At 39.5% G+C, this 22,437-nt stretch overlaps 1 pseudogene; it reads left to right on the plus strand.

Moving 5' to 3' along the window:
- Positions 1 to 28: 28 nt before the first annotated feature.
- On the plus strand, positions 29 to 20,842 carry LOC140925891 (uncharacterized; annotated as a pseudogene).
- Positions 20,843 to 22,437: the final 1,595 nt, after the last annotated feature.

Below are 22,437 nucleotides of genomic sequence, written 5' to 3' on the forward strand. Positions count from 1 at the left end.
CAATACTCAGCTTTATATACTCAGTTCAACTCAGCTCTGGTCTTGGTCAAAGTGAAGATGATCGATCTTCTACCGTCGGTCCCCATTCTAGGAGCGCTTTTAAACGGTTTGTATACCGCTTCTCTAACACTTACGTTGTTAGATCAAATCAGAACACTGGTAAAAATTTTTTTCCCTACTTCACCTTTCCATAGAGTTCTCTTCCCGTGTCGCTCGATCAGTTTCGCCAAATTTGGATGAAAAGAAATCTGAATGTGTCTGAACAATTGCAACGAAATCTGTAGCACTATTAGGTTACTTCTGCGTACACTAGGGGCCGTGGATAACCCCGAGGAATAAACCTCTTGAGCTTTGCCATGTTTTTCCATTTGAGGTCCCAGGGGAACTTGACCCTTTGTCTTTTCCTAAATTAATGTAGGTGAAGATATAATGTACTTGAATAAGATGAAATTTGAAAAAAAAATGTTCAGAGTATTATCAAATGGCTTGTATTGCAAAAACAAAACGTACAAGCAAAAGAGGTCTATTCCACGAGGCATTTGCACAAAATCTGGGGCACTCCATCCCCATTCAAGTAACATCTTTTCAGAGAAAGCTATAATATTGTTGTATCAGTGTAAATAAATTGTTCTAAGAAGAATAATTTCAAAAAGATATAGAAGAAAGGTCATTTAAGGTGATAGAGATCATACAAGAGATGTGGAGGCACAGGTGCCTGCACATCAACACCATATTGTGGTCTCTCATTGATTTTCAAGCAAAAGAGAGACTGAGAGTACTACCCGGCTCTCTCTGTGTTGCCAGTCTTCTTTTCCTATTAATTTTGATAATCATACTTAGTCCCCTGGTAGACAAGAAACGGCACCCATTCCTTGTAACTCTTCAGTTTAAATATACCTGGTTTTATTATTATAGCAATTAGATGCTATCCAATATTGGCAAAAATTGTAACTTGATTCACTGAACCTCGTCCCTCCTGGATCAGCCATTATTATTATTATTACTTTGTCTTTGAGCACCAAGAAAATTTCTTGTCTGCTGGTCACCAGAAAATTTTGTCATGATCAGAGCTTTGAACATCTTGAGCATGATTTTTTTAGAGCACAGCCTTGTTTAATCTGTGTTGCTGTTGATTGTTAAATAGGCTTGACTGCTATGTAGAGGGGTGAGCATCACACTAGAAATGCCGCGAGGGTGGCGAGAGACACACAAGCCTGAAACAGCAGACTCTTATAGAGGACGGAGAAGAATTCCTTGGAGGAGGGACGACTCCAGCCTTCCATCTGAAAGTGTGAAAGTAAATGAAACCAGGAAAACTGGAGAATTTCCCATGGGAGTTACTCCAGTAGTATTGAATGAGGCTGTGGAGGCTTTTTCTTCAAACAAAACTGAATCTTTAACTAGCAATAACTATGATACACATTATTCAACTGCTGATAATACACAACCTGAAACCAAAGGGGCACAGGAAATCGTGGATAGTGGCTCAAATCCATCCTCACTTAAGGCAAATGGCTTTTCGTGTGCAAGGAATCAAGGAACAAGCCTCACTAATGCTAGCAAGCCTTTGTCTCTGTTTCCATTCCTTGGAATGCCAAGTACCGTAGGTTCAATAGCTTCCATCACATCACCTACATCACCATCAGTACCACAGTGGATGCAGTTAGTAACAAATCAGGATGCTCAACGAATAATGCAAGACATTAGTTCAGGTGGGCTGCATTTTTGTTGACTGGTCATAAGCACCTTGTGGTAACCTTTGTATTCTTCTTAAGGTGGCCCAACTGGATTTTTTAGGGGGAATACCTCCCAAGTTTGAGCATTAACTATGTCAGCACGAGTCAAGATATGAAAAATAGGTAACCACAACTGCATTATATAAAGATGAAAATTTCTTTCTTGCAATCGGAGTCGCCATGGCAACGTAATGACGCCACTACTTTTTAAATTTATCTTTGTGTGTCTCTGTACTGGGAGTTTTTTTAAGAAATTGCTCGAGGGAGTATGTACCTGCCATAATTGTCATAATTATGGCAAAGTTTGAACAAATTCTTTGAGAGCATCATGGAAATATTTTGAAACAAAGTTTTAAGAATCATAAAAACAGTGAAATAGCATGCTATCCACACAATTGGCTAATATTTTAAGGAACTCTCAATTACTTTCCAAAGAAATATCCAGAATATGCTAATAAATAGCTTGTGTCACGGATAGCAGTGAGAGCCAAAACAGTGAACGTCACTGCTCATTGTGTAGGATGCAATACTTAATTATCTTACCCAGGTTATATCATCGCAGAAACTCTTACAAAGAGTTGCTGTGATGTTATAATGTATCGCTAATTTCTTTACGCGGTTATTAGCATATTCTGGAGATTTTTTCCAGAAGTTACCATAGGTCCTTTTAATGCAAATTCTATCTTTTTGCTAGTTGTGCATGTGCATATGAAACTTGAAAACAATGCCAGTGAATATGATTCTTAAAACTTTGTTTCAAAATATTTCCATAACGCTCTTATTGCAGGTACATACTCCCTTAAGCAATTTCTTTAAAAAACTCCCAGTACAGAGAAATGCAAAGATAAATAAAAAAATGTAATGGCATCATTACATTGCCATGGCGACTCTGATTGCAATAGAACCCAGATCATAAGAAATTTTCATCTTATAATACAGTTGTGGTAACCTTTTCCCCATATCTTTACTCATGCCAACGTAGTTAATGCTCAAACTTGGGAGGTATCCCCCCTAAAAAATCCAGTTGAGCCACCTTAAGTTCATACATATTTTAATCAAGTTGTTTAAAGTAAAATACCTTAAACTCCTGCTTCTAACCCTCTCCCCCTTAGTTATAGGCCCATTTACCTGTAAACAAAAAAAAAAACATCCTGTTTAATACAAGCCCTCCTCCATACTGAACATCATATTAAACAACTTTTTGAAGCTTAAAAATGCAACTACAGGTAAATTCAAAAAGTTTCTTGATTAGAACTGCTGTGTAGCTTGTTTAGGCTGAATGTACAATCAACTTTTGCCTTGTGGAAACCCGCTATAATGGACGACCCTGATAATACAGATAGCAGCTTAATCCCAGGCAAATTTGAATTACAGATGTTTGACTGAAAGATACTCCCGCTATTACAGGCTCTCGCTAATGAGGACACTAACTCAAGTCTCTGTAAGTGGAAGGTTATGTTTTTACAGAAACACAAACAAGGGGTGTCAGTTCTTCAGTTACAGTGTCACAATGTAACGAAAGCAAAAGAATTCAAGTGACCGAGAGCCTAGTGGATCTATGTAATAAACAAGAAAAAGTGGAGATTAAGTCAACTCAAGTCAAATGTAAGTGAACTTCAACTCTTTGGACTGATCTACCTTGTAAAATTTCATTGCAGATGGTTCAAGTATGCAGCAGTTGAAGGATGAATTTAAAAGACTGAAGCTTGAGCAGAGTAACTGGCAGAAAGAACAAAGTGATTGGTTTTCTCAACAGGAATGCCTTAAGGATGAACTTAGACAAGTTCATCTTGCTAAGGAGGAAGCTGAACAGGAGATTTGTAACTTGCAAAGACAGTTGAAAGCCAAGGATGAACATATACATGAACTGGAAACAACACTGTCCACTGCTCAACAAGCACTAGAGGAATACAGACAAAAAGAACCTTGTGACTGGGTGATATCCAGAGATGAGATACACTTGACTGATAAATGCTTAGGGGTGGGAGGGTGGGGAAAAGTTTTCCTTGGAAGATTTAGAGGTTGTCAAGTTGCTGTGAAACAGATCCATGAGTTGATTTTGTCTCCTCATAACAGACGTTTGTTTGAGAGAGAAATGAACATTGCTGCACGGTGCCGGCATCCCTGTTTACTGCAGTTTATTGGTGCAACTAATGATGATGGGAGTCCTCTATTTGTGACAGAGCTCATGGAAATAAGTTTACGGGGATTACTGGAGCGGCGACAACTCTCTGAGGCAGAAATAACAGCCATTTCTTTAGATGTAGCCTTAGCACTGAACTATTTGCACAAAAGTAAACCACCAATCATTCACCGGGATGTCAGCAGTGCTAATGTGTTGCTATGGCACCAAGGTGATCTGTGGAGAGGCAAAGTGTCAGATTATGGCACTGCTAATTTCATTCAGCGGACCATGACAGTGGCTCCTGGAGCTATGATTTACAGCGCACCTGAAGCACTTACATCAAACCAAACAGTCAAGGTTAGTCAACCAACTTTAGATGCAGTGGTAAACCTTAAGTGATGCCTTTGCTGTAGTCATAGTTAGTAACTACTAACTTTGCTTTGATTTTATTTACAAAGAAAGCATGAATAGTAGGTAAATTTTCCCGTAAAAAGGTGTCATGTCAGAGGTTAAGTTTAGATATTGCTGCACTAAAACCTAATGAGTAAAAACTTTGTGAAACCTTATTCCTTGAATTCAGTACTGAATTGTTACATAAACTTTGAAATGTAGGCTCTGTTACTCATATTATACGATTATACCTCACCCTTTCCATATGAACTGCAAAAGATTTCAGTGGCATGCGGCATTTTAAAATAATATATTCTTGCTTTTTTTCCTTACAAAAAGTGTGATATGACTTTTAAGGTAATAAACAGCAAAAATAACTTTTGAAGAACGATTAAAACTGTGCAGTCACAATTTTCAAAAACCCCTCTTGACTCAGTCTGAAATGTCATACGTCTCCACCCCTAACCCGTGGGAGGCTCTCTTCCCCTGCACCCCATGGGTTAGGGGGTGGAGACATGTGACATTTCAGACTACTCTTAAGTGAAATCTTTTCATGTTGTTACTCAGCTCCTCAAAGTTTAAACTTAGCAGGTGGTTGCTTTGGGTGTATCTCGTTCATGCTTCTTAAAGTAAGAGGTCAAAAGAGAAAAAGTTAGAGGATGGGGTAAAAGAAAGAATTCATAGAGAACCGTCCCCTCCACTGCTCCCCCATTCTTTCTCATTTGAACTGGGTTGAGCTTTCGCGGAGCTGGATCCCTTGCTTTAGGAAACATGACAAAAAAAAAACGCCAGCTACACAGGTTAGAAATGTTTGAAGTGAGTTGTGTTGTTGTAGAAGGTGTCCTAGATATTTATAATGTTGTTTTTGTTGATAGATCGACGTTTATAGTTTTGGAGTTCTCCTGTGCGAGATGAGCATCCGGGAACTGCCAGATCCAAACCAGTGCAAGGAACAAGTTGCCCTGGTAACAAATCACGTGTTTTGAGGCCTCATACGAAGCTGTGTGCAGTCAGACCCTGAGCAAAGACCAAATATGGAAGATATCATTGAAGAAGCTTATTCAGCGCATATTTAATCTCTTGAATTCCTATGCTCTAGTAGCCTAATCGGGCATTTAGACCGTCCTCTAAAGAGACCCAGTAGTAGCCAATATTTGAGATGGTACAATGTATATAGATCGTTTTCACATGATCTCAAGGTCGTATTGGTGTAAACAATGAAACGGCGGCCATTTTGGTGTACAGAAATAATCGCGGAGGAATTTGACTCTTTTCTTATGTAAAAAATGTCTTTTGTTCCAAGAAATTTGCATTGCTGCTGACCGCGTGAGTGAAAACGATCTATTCACAAAGGAAGAGTGAGTCTTTGGGCAGTTGCTCTTACCAAACTAGTTCCAGAAACATTGGAATTCTCAACTTCTGGTTGCTGTTCATACCATTTGTCATCAATTTATCACCATCATCATCCGTCATCGCCATTGTTGTCATGTAAATCATCATCATCATCATCGTCATTTTTATTGTATTTAATTTTAAAACGTCTGAATACGAATACCTGCGTCACAAAGGGCATCAGGCTGTGACCTCCCCAAAAAGGCTGAATTACAAGAACGTATACAACTGTGAAAATCCTTTACTCTCTTCCTTTTCAAAAATAATATATAAGGTACTAAAAAGTCATAAAAAGTGATTTAAAATATATACATATGTTATAAAAAAAGAGGTATAATGCAGGAGATTGTATGGGCTTCTATTAAATGTCAATATTTTTTTTGATTTTTCTAAAAAAAAAGTGCTTAGAATGTAGAATACAAAAAACGTCCGCTTTGTCTATCAAAGATAAGTAAACGGGTAATAGGACGGCAATTATACGCCAGTAATACATTCCGTCCTTTATCTCCAAGTTACTTTTATCTCGCATTTCTTGATGCGTTCTTGTTTTTTTTAAGCGCATTGCACCAGCCCATCAGTGCATCCACTCTGGTGTTTCATTATATGGCTTAATCCGCGAATGTTGCGTTTTGGTCGCGTCTCCCCTTACGTGTCACTCGCGCGTGTACTTTTTACGATATCCCCCAAATGGAGAGCCTGCTCGCAGACTACCTTCTGATTGGTAACTCAAGGGGGTAAGATACGCCCGCGCCGGATTTCCCGCGATGGCCCCGCAAGAGAAGTTCTCTTTTTGGCCGTATAATAAATCCTTGGCCAAGCTTGTTCGGTCAAGATGGCTGGATATTGGCTTCTCTTTTTTTGCCTTTTTGTGTATACACAGGGGATCGCAGAGGCCAGTACTTCAAGAGTCCCTTGGCGCCTTTCGTGGTGCGATTCCCTCCTTGCACAATGCATTTCCAGGTGGTCTGAAATGTCATCCATGTCTTCGCCCCGGGAGGGAGGCTGGGGGGGGGGGGGGGGGTGAGGCGAAGAGACGAGTAACATTTCAGACTAATTTCTAGGGTAACTGTAGGCTTCTGCTCTGTAGGTTCCAATTATGCACTGATGGTCTGGAGATATTTCCGCACGCGAGGGAATAGAAACCAATCTGCGCTCTACGTTATCTCAACTTAATAATTTTAGCTTGTACACTGTGTTCGTCTTTTGTGGATGTGGTCTTTCAAGGAAAACAAAGCAGCAACTTACTTGGCAGGCAGAGTCTGCTTTGTCGTCTATGTCGGCCATATGTTCTTTAAGTACAATGAAATGCGTTTATTTGGGCTTTCTTATTGTCAAAATTTCACTGTCCTTGCTTAATGTTTTGACATATTACAGCAATAAAGGAAGTAAACAATGCGATTGTGGCCCTTTCCCCCATCAAGAGAAAAATATATGTAGCCGGGCCAGAGAGAATGAGCTATCTCTTGAGCCGGGTGATAATGAGCTCCGAGGCTTTATCAGGCAAAGGAGCAAGGGCATCATCCGATTTAACGCACCTTTCCATTTTCAAACAGTTTAGAACAGGCAGATCATTATTGTAGCCACTGAAGTGGAGCAGCAGTGATCTCCTGGTACATCGGGATTTGCGAGATTGTACGAGACAAGTAATCCCAATTTCACTAACCATATACCATATTTATTCGAATAAGCGCCCAACCTCGAATTAGCGCCCACCTCAAATAAGCACCCATTCTAAAGGCAGAAAAAATTAATAAGCGCCCACCTTCTCGCCTTTCCACTCAAACTCAAATAAGCGCCCACAACCAAAACCCACCCCCCCCCCCCTTTCCTCTCCCACCCCAAAAAACATGAATAAGAACTAATAAGAGACTTCGCCGAAGACGGAGTTTTCTTCAGAGTGTTTTACAGAAACCTTGCTTTGTTTCCTCCTCGCGTTTTGTTACATATTGTTTTGTTGCAAAGTAAACAAACTATACTTGCCGGAAAATGGTGAAAATTTAATAAGCGCCCAGCTTCGAAAAAGCGCCCACCTCGAAAAAGCGCCCACTCTCAAGGTCCAAAAATTTAATAAGCGCCCTGGGCGGTTAATTGAATAAATACGGTGGAAAGTCAAAAAACGAATCAATTGATCCATACGTTGAGTATGTTGACATGAATCCTACAACAAACGTAGAAGCTTACAGATGAGAAGTTGCACAAGAGTTGAAAAAGAGGTAGATTGAGTTTACAATTATAGTTCTACGGCGGGAACACATCAGTTGCCATCTTTTTTACGGAAAACGAACTGGTCTTTGTTAGATTAAAAGAAAGCACCTTTTCAAGTTCCCCCTACGTGATTAGAAAGGATTTAGTGCTGTTTGGACTGAAATATCACCACATGTAATCCACGGCGTGGATTCCAGATTCTGTGCCATTGGAACTTGGTTTCCGGATACCGGATTCCAATCGTTAGATGGATTTTGGATTCTTTGAGGTATAATCCGGATTCCAAGGCCCAGGATACAAGATTTCTCAAGCAAAACTTCCCGGATACAATTGACGACAAAAATTAAAAAATTCTTTCCACATGCAGTTGATTATTTTAAATTCAGTGTTTAAAAAACGATTAAACAGAAGCTTTAATAATGTTTCAACGACCTCTGCCCGTGCCATCCAGACTATTTTTTATTGTGGGCTTAACAATAAGACACTAATTCAACCCACAATTCCACGTGTACTGTCAGTGCTAATTATTGTGATGACGTCATGTTTTCCGGTTTACTTTTATTACAGATCGAAAGCGAAAGCTACTTCCCTGGCTGTTCCCCTATTTTCGAATAGTCTTCTCGAGTCTGCAGAGCTGATCTTTTCTGGAATTGACCGTCAAGAGTACAGATTTTCATCTCTGAGTTTGTTTTGCGCACTTAATAAGCCGAAGGTAAGGCAACCACTTGTTGAATAGTTGTCAGTGTAGCTCAATATGATATTTTAACTTCAGAGAACACTTTGTTTTCCTCCTATAGACAATCATGTTGGAAATCTTTGTAAGGCAAAAACTCCGCTGTTTACCCGGATAAATCAGTATTTTGTAGTCACTATCGGTTCTGATCAAGTAAGTATCCACTCGTCCCTGGTGTATGACTTGCTCGTAGGTATGCATCAGGAGCCGATTTTAATGTTTATTTGCTAATTACCCCTTGGACTGAATCTTACTTAATTCGTCAGTTCTAATCACCGCTAGTATAACCGGCGTATGCTAGAAATACGTGAATTACAGAACCTCGAGCAGCATTAAGGCTACATGTAAGGATTATATAGTGACAATTTTCATCCTTTCTGAACAAAGGGTTTGAAGATTGGCTCATGTTAAATATATAGTTATTAGCTGTTATTATTGAGCTGTCTCTATCATTAAACCCCAGCTGCTTTTTGCTGTTTTACTTAGAATTATATAATTATGTTTGTTTCCTTTGAAGAGTGAAGATAACGATTTTAGAATGATCTTTTGGCACTCAAAAGCTTAAAATCAGTTAACTTTGATAAAAGAGCAATGCGCTGGAGTGATCGGCGTTTTGGTGTAAAATTGGAGATTTTTATTGTTTCCATGGTAATGTGTTGATGACAGGAAAACCACAAAACATTCCCGAATCCCATTCAGTAAATCACTTGCTCAAATCCCCATCACTTTCCCCCAGGTGCCAGAAGGATTTTTGTCTTATCTATTCTTGATTGTTTGAATGAAGCGGGAGAGAAAGACTTCCGGAGCTAGGGTATAACAGTCAGTTTGCCCCTTGTACGCCAATCCCAAGAAAAGAGCCCTATGGACGAGGTTGGGTACCCTATAAAACGGAAAAATTATTATCTTTTGAGATTAATCTGACCAAATTTATTGCAAACTGCTTCTTCAAATACTGTCAAATTCCGAGAGTACGTGTAATGTACCTCTCGGCGTCCATTTTCACGCGGTTTTTTTTTTAATTCTTCGTTTTCACTGTCACGCAATAAACACCACACAAAAAAATAAATTGGAAACCGTCAAAGTGGAAGAAGCCAAGAAAATGAAACGTTATAAAAGACTAATATGTAAACAATTTGTCCAAATGTCAGGTCTTCGTGGCACACAGTTTCTGTGTTATTAGCCGAAACATTTCACGCACCTTTGTAGAGCTTTGTATGGAGACCATGTGGAGACGCCATATTGGTTGACAGTTTGGCCGCAGTTTGGCCGCCGGAAATCAACAAAAACATCTGGAGTTTACTTTTTCTATAAAAGCTCTTCCTTTTCACTAGAGTGCTAAGATACTTGCGCATAAATTTATCTTTTAATACTTGAAATGGTTAAACTGCTGAAAATCAAGAGGAGAGAGTTTTTTCAGTGGGACAGCATATTCCTATTTTGGTGTCACGCACTGTGAAAACTCGGAAGTTCAAATTGCTGTATTTTCGAAATGAAACATGCTTCGGGGCTAGAAACTTGTACAAAGATTGATTTTCTATTTAGCTGCAACCTACTGTAGATAAGAATTGGGAAAACCTCGCTTTTTTGACTTTGCAATCTGATGACGTCACTGTGAAAACCATCAAAAAAGGCAACGGACTTCCTTATTATAGGGAATTAACGCTTCATGAAATTAACGCGAATCGTTAAAATTCGCGTTAATTTCCCCGACGTTAATTAAGTGCAGCGTTTATTTCCGCGCTCTTAATTTTCAGTATTTTAACCCCAATTTTGGAACCTGTCCAGACATTCTTCACACCTAAAAAATATTAACTACAAGCTTTCTTTCTTTCCATTTACCCTTTGTTTTTCATCTTTCACAAAAGCTAAGGCGAAGCTTTACAATATTTCGAGTTCATCTTCATCGTTGTCGCTGTTAGAAGTGATGTCAATATCTTCTCCTTTGATTTCGGCCAAGATAGATTTCCTGTTGTCACCACCAACTGTGTCTTAATCGCGTTAATTTCCTTTATTATGAAATTCTACCTCCTCTTTCGCGTTAATTTTTTTTATTCGAAAGTCGTTTGCCATTAAATTCGCGTTAATTTAAGTCACGTTAATTTCCAATACCTTAATTTCATGGAGCGTTAATTTCCTATAATAAGGTACTTCCAATCTTCAAAAGTTCGTTACGCCGGTATGGTAACAGGATTTCCTTTTCCCTCTGTTACAGATGAAACATTTTTTTTTTATCGATGATTTTCTTATCACTGGTTAGAGGTTTCTCTTTGTTTTTTTTTTTCTCCCATTTTTGAGGGTGTTCGGGGGGTGCCAGCCTGTCAGAGGGGTGTTCCGTCTAAGGGTGTTCACTGTTTCCGGAGGGTTCCGAGCCCGATCCTGGTTTTACAGACACCCGATCTTTTCACTATATTTTCACATTTCTTAACACTGTCTAAAATTACTTGAAAAGAAAAGCTTTGGAAATTGCTGTATCTACCAATAAATGTTTTATTTGTCCGATAATAGTTTTTTCTTTCACTAAACTGAGATGAAAAGATTATTACCATTTATTTCAGGAAAACAATATGACAGAGTCTTCCGTTGTTAAACGTAACGCTGGTCTGAACTTTCTCATGAAGCTTTGCCCATAGTTGGAACCAGGTATTCAAACAATATAAAAGATCATGAATATAACAATAAACTAGTGAAGAGAATTAATTAAAAATGTAATGTACTATTTCCAAATTATTGTAATGTAGTGTTGTAAAAATGACTAGTGTTAGTGTGTAAGTACGTTTCTCCTTTGTAGATTGTTTATTGTTCTGTCTTCTTATGTTCTATAATCGATGTTATCGGCCATAAATAATTTTTTTGAAAACGTGGATAAAGGCCGTTATAATCTGTTCTGTCTGCAGGACTGTCTCTCATTGTTTTCTTTCCCTTTTTGCTGACAGGTTTTACTGTATATAACTACCATTGTAACTGTAACGTTTGTGTATTTGCAGGACTAAGGATATTCTGCAATGGAATCAAATTTAGACGAACATCAAGATGACAGCGGATCTCGACCATCCTCGAGTAGGTTGGGAGTTCTTTTCTTGGGCTCTGAATGGGGTTCCAGTAAAGGGGGACTGTCCACCATAAATAGAGAATTAGCTATAAATGTTGCTAAGCACCCTGAGGTTGACGTCACTTTCTTCGTTCCTCGATGCAACGAAAGAGACAAGTAGGCAGCTCTTGGTCACACACTGACGTGGTCGTTGGTCATGGAATACCGCTTGGGCCCCAGGCAAACCTTATAAGTAAAATTTTCAAATGCAAATGGGTTCAAGTTGTTCATACAATTCCTGAGGAACTTGGGATGTATAAGGCATACTTAAATCCAATATCAAATGCCCAAGAAAAGCACAAAACAGAACTTCAGCTTTGTAAAGAGGCCGACTTTGTCGTCTCCATTGGTCCTAAGTTAAACGAAGCTTTTCACTCTTACTTGGCATCGTGTAACAAGGGTGAAATGTTCCTCAACTTTACTCCTGGTATATTAAGCGAGTTTAGTGAAATTGTGCATGATTCGAAAAGACCAACAACAAAATTTCGAGTTCTTCTATTAAGCCGTGGTGAGGTAGAGGATTTTTCAGTAAAAGGTCTTGACATCGCAGCAAAAGCAGTCGCTGCATTAAGTGACCTAAACGTTTCTCTTGTTTTCGTTGGTGCAAAAACGGAAGAGTTAGAGAAAGTCACGGAAAGTTTTCTCCAGTGTGGTATCCAGGAAAAATACTTAACTGTCAGGGGCTTTGTAGAAAACCGAGAAGAATTAAAGCAATTATTTTCTGAAATGGATCTCGCTATTATGCCCTCACGAACAGAGGGGTTTGGACTATCGGGTCTTGAGGCTCTTTCAGCTGGCCTACCTACATTGGTTAGTGGAAACTCGGGCTTTGGAGATGCTTTACGTGAAGTTTTGTTTGGATCTCACTATGTCGTTGATTCAGATAAAGATCAAGATTGGTCAATTGCTATCAAGAAACTTCGGAACAAACAGAAGAGTAAGAGACTTGAAGAGTCTAAATTACTGCGATCCTTGTACGCAAGTACCTACAATTCGGAGGAGCAATGTAAAGAACTCATTCTTAAGATGACAAGTGTGGTTCAAGGTAAGAATTAATGGTTTAAGTGAAAATGTGAACGATCTAGGTATTATTTTTAGTCTCTACCTACCATCTTGGTTTAAATACTACTTATTAAGAACATTCTCACCCTTGTAGAATACGTGAGGCCTGAGCAAGGATGCAAAAGCGTTCGTGACCTCAAATCTTTGTTTCGACTTCAGTCCTTTCCGTGTAGCTTTTGAAACTAGGCGTAGCTTAAAATAACCGTAAAAGGGAGCACTGATGTAAAAATGGACCGCGGGGTGGAATGAGTGCAGTGCGGCCTTATGTGTGAGAGTCAGACGGTAACTATTTCTAGCGAGCGAAGTGAAATAAAGACGGTTTACCATTTGGCATTTTCGATTTCCGTTCCAAGTTTCACAGTAGTCTCCAGTTTGATTCGCACCGTATGAAACAGCTGAACTGCAGCTCACAAAAATAAGTCTCTTAAAAATACGACTCTTGATCTTGAAGGATGAGTTGCATGTTACCATAGTACCCCTTTATGTAGAGGATATTACATGGCCGCGCGTACGTAAGAAATTTCTCTTCAAGTGTTGAAAAATATTTCACGAGCGAGCGCAGCGAACGAAATACCAAACCATTTCACTTTAATAGTTTTTTGCTGTGAAAGGCGCGTTTTATCACGTAGCCATAGCAACGGTGATATTTCAGGTGTGTGTAACATGTTGTTTTCACATGTGAAGATATCATGTTTTCGCGCGAAAACTACCACCTGGCCGCGCGGAGATAAGAAATTTCTCTTCGAGTGTTGAAACATATTTCACTCGTTCGCTGGGCTCACTCGTGAAATATTTTTTCAACACGAGAAGAGAAATTTCGTATCTCCAGGCGGCCATGTAATGTTCTATTTATTACATAAACACCAATGAAATACCAAACAATTTCACTTTAATAGTTTTTTGGTGTGAAAGGCGCGATTTATTATGTAGCCACAGCAAAGGTGATATTTTCACATGTGAGATTAAGTGTTATTTTCACATGTGAAGATATCAAGTTTTCGCCTCACCTGGTATTTTATTGGTGTTTATATAATAAATATAATAAATACGGTATATATTGTCAATATCAAAATGTTTCTGTTTGCTCTTGCTTACCAGATCTTTGTCGAATCGTAAATGTGTAGTTCCAGAAAATATCCATACTCTCTCCCCCCCCCCCCACGGAGGGCCCCTTCCAAAGAGAGGCGGGGGGGGGAGTGACCAAAAGGAGACAATTTCCGAGAGAGATTTTTTCCAGGGGCTCCGAGTAAGATTGGTGCGTTACTAATAAAAAAAAAAAGGTTCTCTGTTGAGCATGCTATCAGTTATATTGTACTAGACCGGTGTTTCCAAACAATGAGTGTTATCGGCTGAATTCTGGCACGGCTAACGCGATAGTTTTCTTTAATAAAAGTGTCATCGGCTCATGAATAAACTTCCGGTTATCTAGCTGTTGCTTTATTACCTAGCGATTCACCCTAATTTTGTCGTTTGCCAAGCCTTCTTGTAACATGTTCTAACTGAATTGAAGTAATGAAAGTTCACGGGGTGTTTATTTTAAACGTAACTGGTTCTTTTGCAGGTGACATTATTTGTGTAGTCAGTAGTGTAAGGTTTCGCCTCTAAAGTTAACTATTAGCTAAGAACGTCTTGACACCATATTAACGTGAATGAAAAGGTTTTTTCTCATTAGATCGCAGAAAAAATTATTTTTCGCATAATAATGTAGTGCAACAATATTTTTGACACAAATACTCTTTCCAGAGGGTACCCTATCATGTTGAAAAATTACGGAAATTCCAGGGGGTGGGGGGTATCACAAGCACCCCCTGGAATGGAAATCCCAGGAGGTAGGGGTCTAAAACAAAAATGCCTTCCGTGGAGGGTGGGGGGTGGGGGGTGGTATGGATATTTTCTGGAACTACCCAATGTGAAAAATGTCCCTGTCGAAAGAATTTGACAAAGTACATTTCTTTTACCAAGCGCCTCTCTTTATTCGTTCATTTACGTTATGTTCATGGTTTTTAAAATCTACGCGTAAGGGACAACCACCGTTCATTCGGCAACCAGCAAGAATTACATCAGATTAAGTTAAGCTGATTTAAGAGTTATAGTTATCCACGGGTTAAAAGGCAATGGATCTCATACATCGTAACGGCCGCTCAGGCTGCTGTCGGCTGGAATCAAGTGATCGGGGGAAATGCTTCTCTACGATACAATAACCCTGTTAACGACCACCCACCCCGTTTAAGTGACTACCTCGTTACTACGATCATATTCTTTCGACCCAAACGTAAAACAAAACGCTGAGTACTCTTGTAATTCGTAGTCCTTTAATATGACCTTCTTGTTAAGATTTTATACCCGACGGCGGTCGCATTAGATGGAATTGCGCTGTACTTCCTTGTTTGACCAGCTGCTATTCCTTTTAAATTCCCTTTCATGGACTCGAAAACCAGAAACTTTATCTACTATCGGAAAGGTTATTCAAGAACGAAGTTCGGGAAGTAAAATTAATTGTCTAGAATTTCGCTCAAAAAGTGGGAAAAGGGCAGAAAAGGCAATCTGCTCCATTCCCAAGACCAGACTAAGAGGAACATTTTTCCTTTTAAAGTTAGATTTTCCTATAATGCGTTCAGACATTATCAACTAACTCTTGACGTTTCTCGAGGCGTTTCCGAGACAAAATAAACATTAAGAATTGCAGAATTTCCACGCACTGTATTACCTTTATCAAACAGTTAAATAAACGAACTAACTAAAACACAAGGAAGCATTTACCAGCAACAGTTCAAACCGGTGCCATTACGGTTTGAAGAAAACGAGGTAACCGAGGTAGCGCGCGCTTTTTAAAGCCTAAAGGCTTATACTGCCTTTATCTTAGTGGGCAAATATAGGCCCTAACACTAAACTATTTTTTGATACGGCGATTTTTTTTTATTGGTTTTGTTTGTGTGTATTTACTTAGCAGAAAGAACCCAAGCTCTTCGTGGAGCAGATTTGGTACGGCAATTGAGGGTGATGCAGGAAAGCGAAGAAAACTTACAAAAGCAGTTAAGAGAGATGCAACAACGTGAAGAAAATTTAAAAAGGCAGTTAGCAGAGATGCAACAACGAGAAAGAAATTCACAGAGGCAGTTTGCGAAGATGCAACAACGTGAAGAAAATTCACAAAGGCAGTTAGTGGAGATGAAGGAACTTGAAGAAAATTCACAAAGGCAGTTGAGAGAGACGCAGCAACGTGAAGTATACTTACAAAGACAGTTATCAGATATTCAGAAACTTGAAGAAACCGGTCAAAGGAAGATAAGAGATCTGCAGGAATGCGAAGAAAAATCTCAAAGAACGTTAAGGGAGGTGCATGAGCGCGAAGAAAACTCGCAAAAGCAGCTAATAGAGATGCAGAAACGCGAAGAAGTCTTACGAAGGCGGCTAATTGAGATGCATGAACGCGAAGAAAGCAATGAAAGAGAGTTAAGAGAGATGCAGCAACGCGAGGTTAATTTTCAAAGGCAGTTGAGGGAGATGCATCAACGCGAAGAAAATTGGCTAGTTGAGTTGGAGGAGATGGAGAAACGTAAAGCAAGCTCAAGAAGTCAGTTGCAGAGCATGCATCAACGCAAAGATAACTCACAAGGATACTTGATGGAGAATCTACTCCCTGAAGAAAACTTACAGAGGCAGTTGAATGAAACGCGACAAAGCGAAGAACATTTGCAAAGACTGTCTAGGGAGATACAACAACGCGAACAAACGACAGAAAGGCAGTTGCTGGAGATGCGGCAACGCGAAGAAAACTCACAAAGGCAGCTCAGGGAAATGCGGCAACGCGAAGAAAACTCACAAAGGCAGCTCAGGGAGATGCGGCAACGCGAAGAAAACTCACAAAGGCAGTTGGGGGAGACGCAGGAACTATTTGAAATCTTCCAAGCACAAGCTTCCACCGTAGAAAGACAGCTGAGGGAAAAAGACCAGGAAGTTAATGAACTGGTGTTAAGTCTTTCGTTAGCCCAGTACTCAATAAGTGAACTGCGACGACAAGAAACATACGATTGGGCCATTTCCCGCGATGAAATTCAGATGACAGAGAATTGCCTAGGGAGGGGAGGCTGGGGAAGTGTTTATGAAGGCTTGTATTGTGGCTGTACTGTAGCAGTAAAGCAAATTCATGAACTAATTCTCTCCCCTCATAACAGACGTCTTTTTGAGAGGGAAATGAATATTGCATCCAAATGCCGCCATCCTCACTTACTACTGTTCATCGGCGCTACGAATGATGAGGGGACTCCTCTGTTTGTCACCGAGCTGATGGAAAAAAGTCTGCGGAAGCTGTTGGAGCAGCGGCCACTCTCCGAAACAGAAATAAGCGTCATTTCTCTGGATGTAGCCCGCGCGCTGAACTACCTGCATTTGAAGAAACCACACCCAATCATTCACCGGGACGTCAGCAGTGCTAATGTGTTGCTATGGCGACAGGGTGACCAATGGAGAGGCAAAGTGTCAGATTTTGGTACTGCTAATTTCATGCAGCAGATCATGACAGTGGCTCCTGGAGCTATGATTTACTGCGCACCTGAAACATTAACACCAAACCAAACAATGAAGGTTGGTTAATTGTTACCACTGGTTTTAGATTTCTAATCTTTCAGTAGTACTGCACGACCTTATTGCAGAGGCACAATTTTGTGGATTTGGTCCATTTGTTGATTCATCAGTAACTTTTGTCCTTTTATTTTTACCGAGTCCTGCAGACAAAATTTTGTTTTAGCCTACAGATAAGAAAGAACCTTTTTAACGCGTGAGGGAGATATCCTCGATGTAAAGAGCAAGACGCTGGTTTGCCTTTTTCATTGAACCAGGCGTACTTATAAGATCACCAGAAGTGTTAGGATTATTTCGAGGAAAGAAAATTTGCTTTTTTCTATTAATTAAAAACAGACACTGGAGCTAAGAACGGAAGCCGATAAGGGTCACAAATGGTCGCTTCCTACTTGTCGTTTCCCAGTTGTCGCTCCATTCGAGGGGGACTTCCGGTATTACAAAATGGATGGATGGCGGGGGGGGGGGGGGGGGTCGTGCGAATCACTCATGGGGAAGGGGGCGGGGGGTTTGGGAGGGGGAATTTGAAATTAGACAAAGCCATATTCGAATCTTCTTCGGAAATCGCCTTTTTTGGAAGTCTCAAGTGGATCCTACATCGTTTCGAATTCTGTAAATGGCTTATCGTTGTGGTGGATAGCTGGATTAAATTTAGCCAGAGGATCACGTTTTTTTAGAGGGGAAACTGAAGGGGAAGAAAGAAGGAAGGCCTAAAGGAGATCCCAACATGGCTCCACGATTTTCGAGTACATGATTTAGTATTACTCAATATTTAAGTCTACTTTCAAATTCCTTCTAACCCATCGCCCACCCCCCCCCCCCCCCCCCCCCGCCCCGCTTTCGGTAAAGACAAACTCCACCGCCAGAAAAAGACAATTTTTCGGGGAAGTGACTAAAAGAAGAGAGAGAGTACAAAATAAGACTGAAACTTTTAACTTAGACTTTTCCGATTATTGTACGAGAATGGCCTCCCCTCCCCCACCCATAAAAAAATATGTAAAAAAAATGGGGGGGGGGGGGGGGTCTTTGTTTTCAAGTTTTGGGGTCTTAGGAGGTGTTAGCGGTCTTTGTTTTCAAGACACCCGGGTATGTGTAGCCGGCTTTGACATATTCTACGATAGCCATCATCAAATTGTTTCCTTCTAAATTTGTATTTTAAAAAAATAAACACTATACATTGTTCCTAGGTTTAATGTAGCTTTATGAGACAGAAAAGAGGCTTTAACGTACCGGTAACAGTACCATCTGGAATAGACGGGAAAGTACAAACTACAAACGGACATATATAGAAAAGAAAAAGCGCGTGCAAGCACGCTAGCTTCGTGGACATGGCTACCATTTCAAAGAAAGTAATATTAACATCTTAGCGATTCGCACGTTCCCCCCCCCCCCCCCCCCCATTATCCATCCGTTTTGTAATACCAGAGGTCTCCCTGGAATTGAGCGACAACTAGGAACTAAACATGTAGGAAACGACAACTTGTGACCCCTATCGGCTTCCCTAGTACGCCAAGTACCATTATATCAACACCGGCATACATCTAAAAACAAAACTGTAAATAGTTCATGTTCGTTTTGATCTTTTTCAGGTTGATGTTTATAGCTTTGGTGTTCTTTTATGTGAAATGTGCATCAGAGAACTTCCAGATCCTGAAAGGCGTGACGAACAAGTTCTAATGATAACCAACCGCGTGATAAGAGACCTGGTACGACGATGCCTGCACAGAGATCCTGAAGCGAGACCAACCATGCAGGAGGTCATTGATGAACTGTCCAGAGCTGTGTAACTTCAACGCTGTCAGTTTTCGCTGCTGATAGAACGGGGCAGTGATGTATAAATATCTATTTCGGAAAGTCAGGTCGAATTATTTAGTAGTCCTTTTGAGAGCTGTTAATACTAAAAATAACTCGGGTGAAATTATAGATCTACAACTGTCAGTCGTATATTGTGTACAATTGGTGTTTTTTGCCAAATCGGCTTTACACTCAGCGAAGTGTGTTTATTTCACACCAAAAAGATAGCGAGGTCTCTATAAATTCCTAATGATGCCCAAAAGCCATATGTTTTTTTCACATTTTCCATCGTTGGTGAAGGTAATTTGTTGCCTGAGATGATTAGCCGTTTTGGGACCAATACCAATTTAAGCACTATTTCTAAGTACTAAACAAATTCTGAAATTTTCAGATGTGGTGGTAAGGCTAGTTTTTAAGAAAAAAGCCTTTAAAGGTTTAATTTCCAGTCCCGTTTTTAGGCGTTCGGTGACTATATTTCGCGCTATACTGTGCAATAAAATGTTTTTAGGAGATAAATGATGATCTACGTCATTTTTTGTGATAAAAAGTTCAGTAGAGACCTTCAGTTGCGAAAAATGCTTCAATTTGAAAAAATCGATAGTTTTCATCCGAAACTGTAGTAAGCCAACAGGTTGCCTCCTGCCAGTTGGAGTTTTTAATCCTGTTATGTTCTATTCAAAATATTTGTTTCTAAGTATTTGAGTGAAGTGCCTGTAATTTAGCTATATCGGGGCGGGGATAAGCTAAGTGCACTTTCCACTATAAACAAGCCTTTAAACCTTTTTTAAAGCCACCTTAAATAGGCGCTAGCCATTTTGGGTGATCAAACAAATAACGGAAAAACATTTCCGATAAACTGCGTGGCACTTAGAAAGTACTAACTAAGGGTATGTTAACAAAAAAAAGATAGTGATGAAGTGCCGTGTTCTGGCTTGAGTTTTTCTCCAAACGTTTCGAGCCTGGCCCTTCATCAGTTAAGTAGTACCTGTTGAAGGGCCATGCCCGAAACGTTTGGGGAAAAACTCAAACCAGAACAAGGCAGGCTCTTGTTCATTATTTTTCTTTTTTTGTTGTTGTTGTTGAACCAGCCACTTTGGGCGTGGGAAAAGATCGCTGAGAGTTAACAGTGACTAGTCTATCAGTCCTCAGCTTGCTTTTTATAAGATTAGTAGATAGGGATTTTTTTTGTTAAGACCACTGACAATTTGACGTTGATAGCGTTATTCATTATCCTTACGTATTCAATAGGTTACTTATGAAATATTTTACATTAGTTCTAAAGAAGGACATAAACACGAAATAGACGATATTAATTGAACATACGAGTAGATATTTTTAGAATATACAATAACGTACTCGTAGTAGTTAGCAGTTACCGTCGCTAGACTCGAGTGGACATTCGTTATTAGAGTTTCATATGCCGGCAATAAGTACCCCAAAAGCAATGAAGTAAGCTGTCATAAACGCAAAACAGACTAAATTGACTTAAGATACCAGTAGATGTTTCGCTTATGACAAGTCATTGTTGGAAATACCATTAAATCAACTGAGTAGTAGGCCCTTTAGGGATTTTTAAGTAGAGTTTCTTGTGCAATACTAATAGGTAACTTACTTGTAGAATACAAGATACCTTAATTCATAGTTATGTACTTATGAAGTGGCTCATACAGATGAAATGCAAGGTTGAGTAGACAATATTGAGTGAAGACACAATTATATCATTATATGGCTTATGAAACGTTTCAGCATATACGATTAAGGGACTGACCATTAGAAAAGTTATGGGGGGGGGGGGGGGTATTTTCGAGCTGCAGGAATTTTTTTTCGTTATCAAATTCTTTGTATGAATTTTTTTAGGCCATAGCATGAATATTTTTTAGGATTAATTGGCGTGCAAGAATTTTTTTCATGTAATTTTCCCCTGCGCGAACATTTTTTTTGGACTTCGCCCCCCCCCCCATAACTTTTCTAATGGTCCGTCCCTAAACCTTCCGATGCGGAGCAGTTAGTAGCAGTTAGTAGCACGTTAAGCAGTTGTGATTAGAGTCTCCTGTCCAATATGTTACTTATAAAATCGATTATACATAAATTTAGTTATCACTTGCTTATGAAGTAAGTCATCTACTTAAAATGGACAATATAAATTGAAGATGTGGGTAGATTAGTCGCCTACAAGTCCTAGGATCAGTATACCATTAGACTTTCCTACTATCTCATAGTTAATTCAGTTCAAGTATAGAATTTACCTTAATTCATGCTCTGACTTGTAAAGTTTCATAGTCATCCACACGAAATAGAAAATAACAATAACAAGAAGAAACAAGTAGATATCACGCTTCTTACAGTTCTAACAGGATGTTCAATTTATGGAAGGATTGCTACAGCAGCGTTTTGAAATGTTTTTTTCCATGATTATTCACACTAGCTCAAGCAGTTTTGTGATCTAACAAGAGCGTCAGCCACTTACCTTCTATAGGCGTACCTGGCTCTAGTGCGGTTTTTTTTTAATCACCTACTCAGTGGTAGATGCTGACTTGACGCTTGTTCGAGGCTGAAATTTTTACATCGACCAGATCGTATATTTAACAATTAATGAATGAGGCTGAGTATCTTATGAAGAATTATGGAGATCGAGGAGGGTGTTATCAGGCGGATAACACCCTCCGAAAACTCCACAATTCTTCACATGATACGAAAGCCGAATTCAATAATTGTTTTATTATTCACTCAAACATATAGCTAAAACATGCTTACCTCCATCGATGTTAAGTTCGTCTTCGATAGTGCACGTTTAGGGTTGTTCAGCTCCGCAAATATTCTCCAAATAGCAGATGTCGCCCTTTGAATTGTCTTCTTGCTGATCTTGCCATATTTTTTTACCTATTTTCGCCTAGTTCTTACTCTTGAAACGAGTGAAATGTTCGCCATTTTTATTTTCACAACCAAATACTATAAACTGTCGTGCTCTCAGTATTAGAAATCTGAAGATTTGGCATATGCAAACGGATGCTACTAAAGCCAATAAACGGTTCTGCAAACTATTCAAATTAAAAAAAAAAAAAAAATAGAACGACACTGGCAAATTTGGAGAATTTTTGCTCATGGTAAATTCACACTATAGTTTGTAATCGCGATTGAGAGACTTGGGAACGAATAGCCGACATTCCATATATTACAATTCTAACACGAATACGAGGCTTTAGGGTCAAAATTGCAAATTTTTCACGACTTGAGCACAGAGTACACCAAACTAAATAAAGAAATATGGCCAGAAAGCCTGGGAGTCATGTGAGAATTCTAATATATATAACGTGGACTAATCAAAAATTTTAAA

This window comes from Porites lutea, chromosome 2 (genome assembly GCF_958299795.1).
Source record: "Porites lutea chromosome 2, jaPorLute2.1, whole genome shotgun sequence".
Taxonomy (NCBI): Eukaryota; Metazoa; Cnidaria; class Anthozoa; order Scleractinia; family Poritidae; genus Porites; species Porites lutea.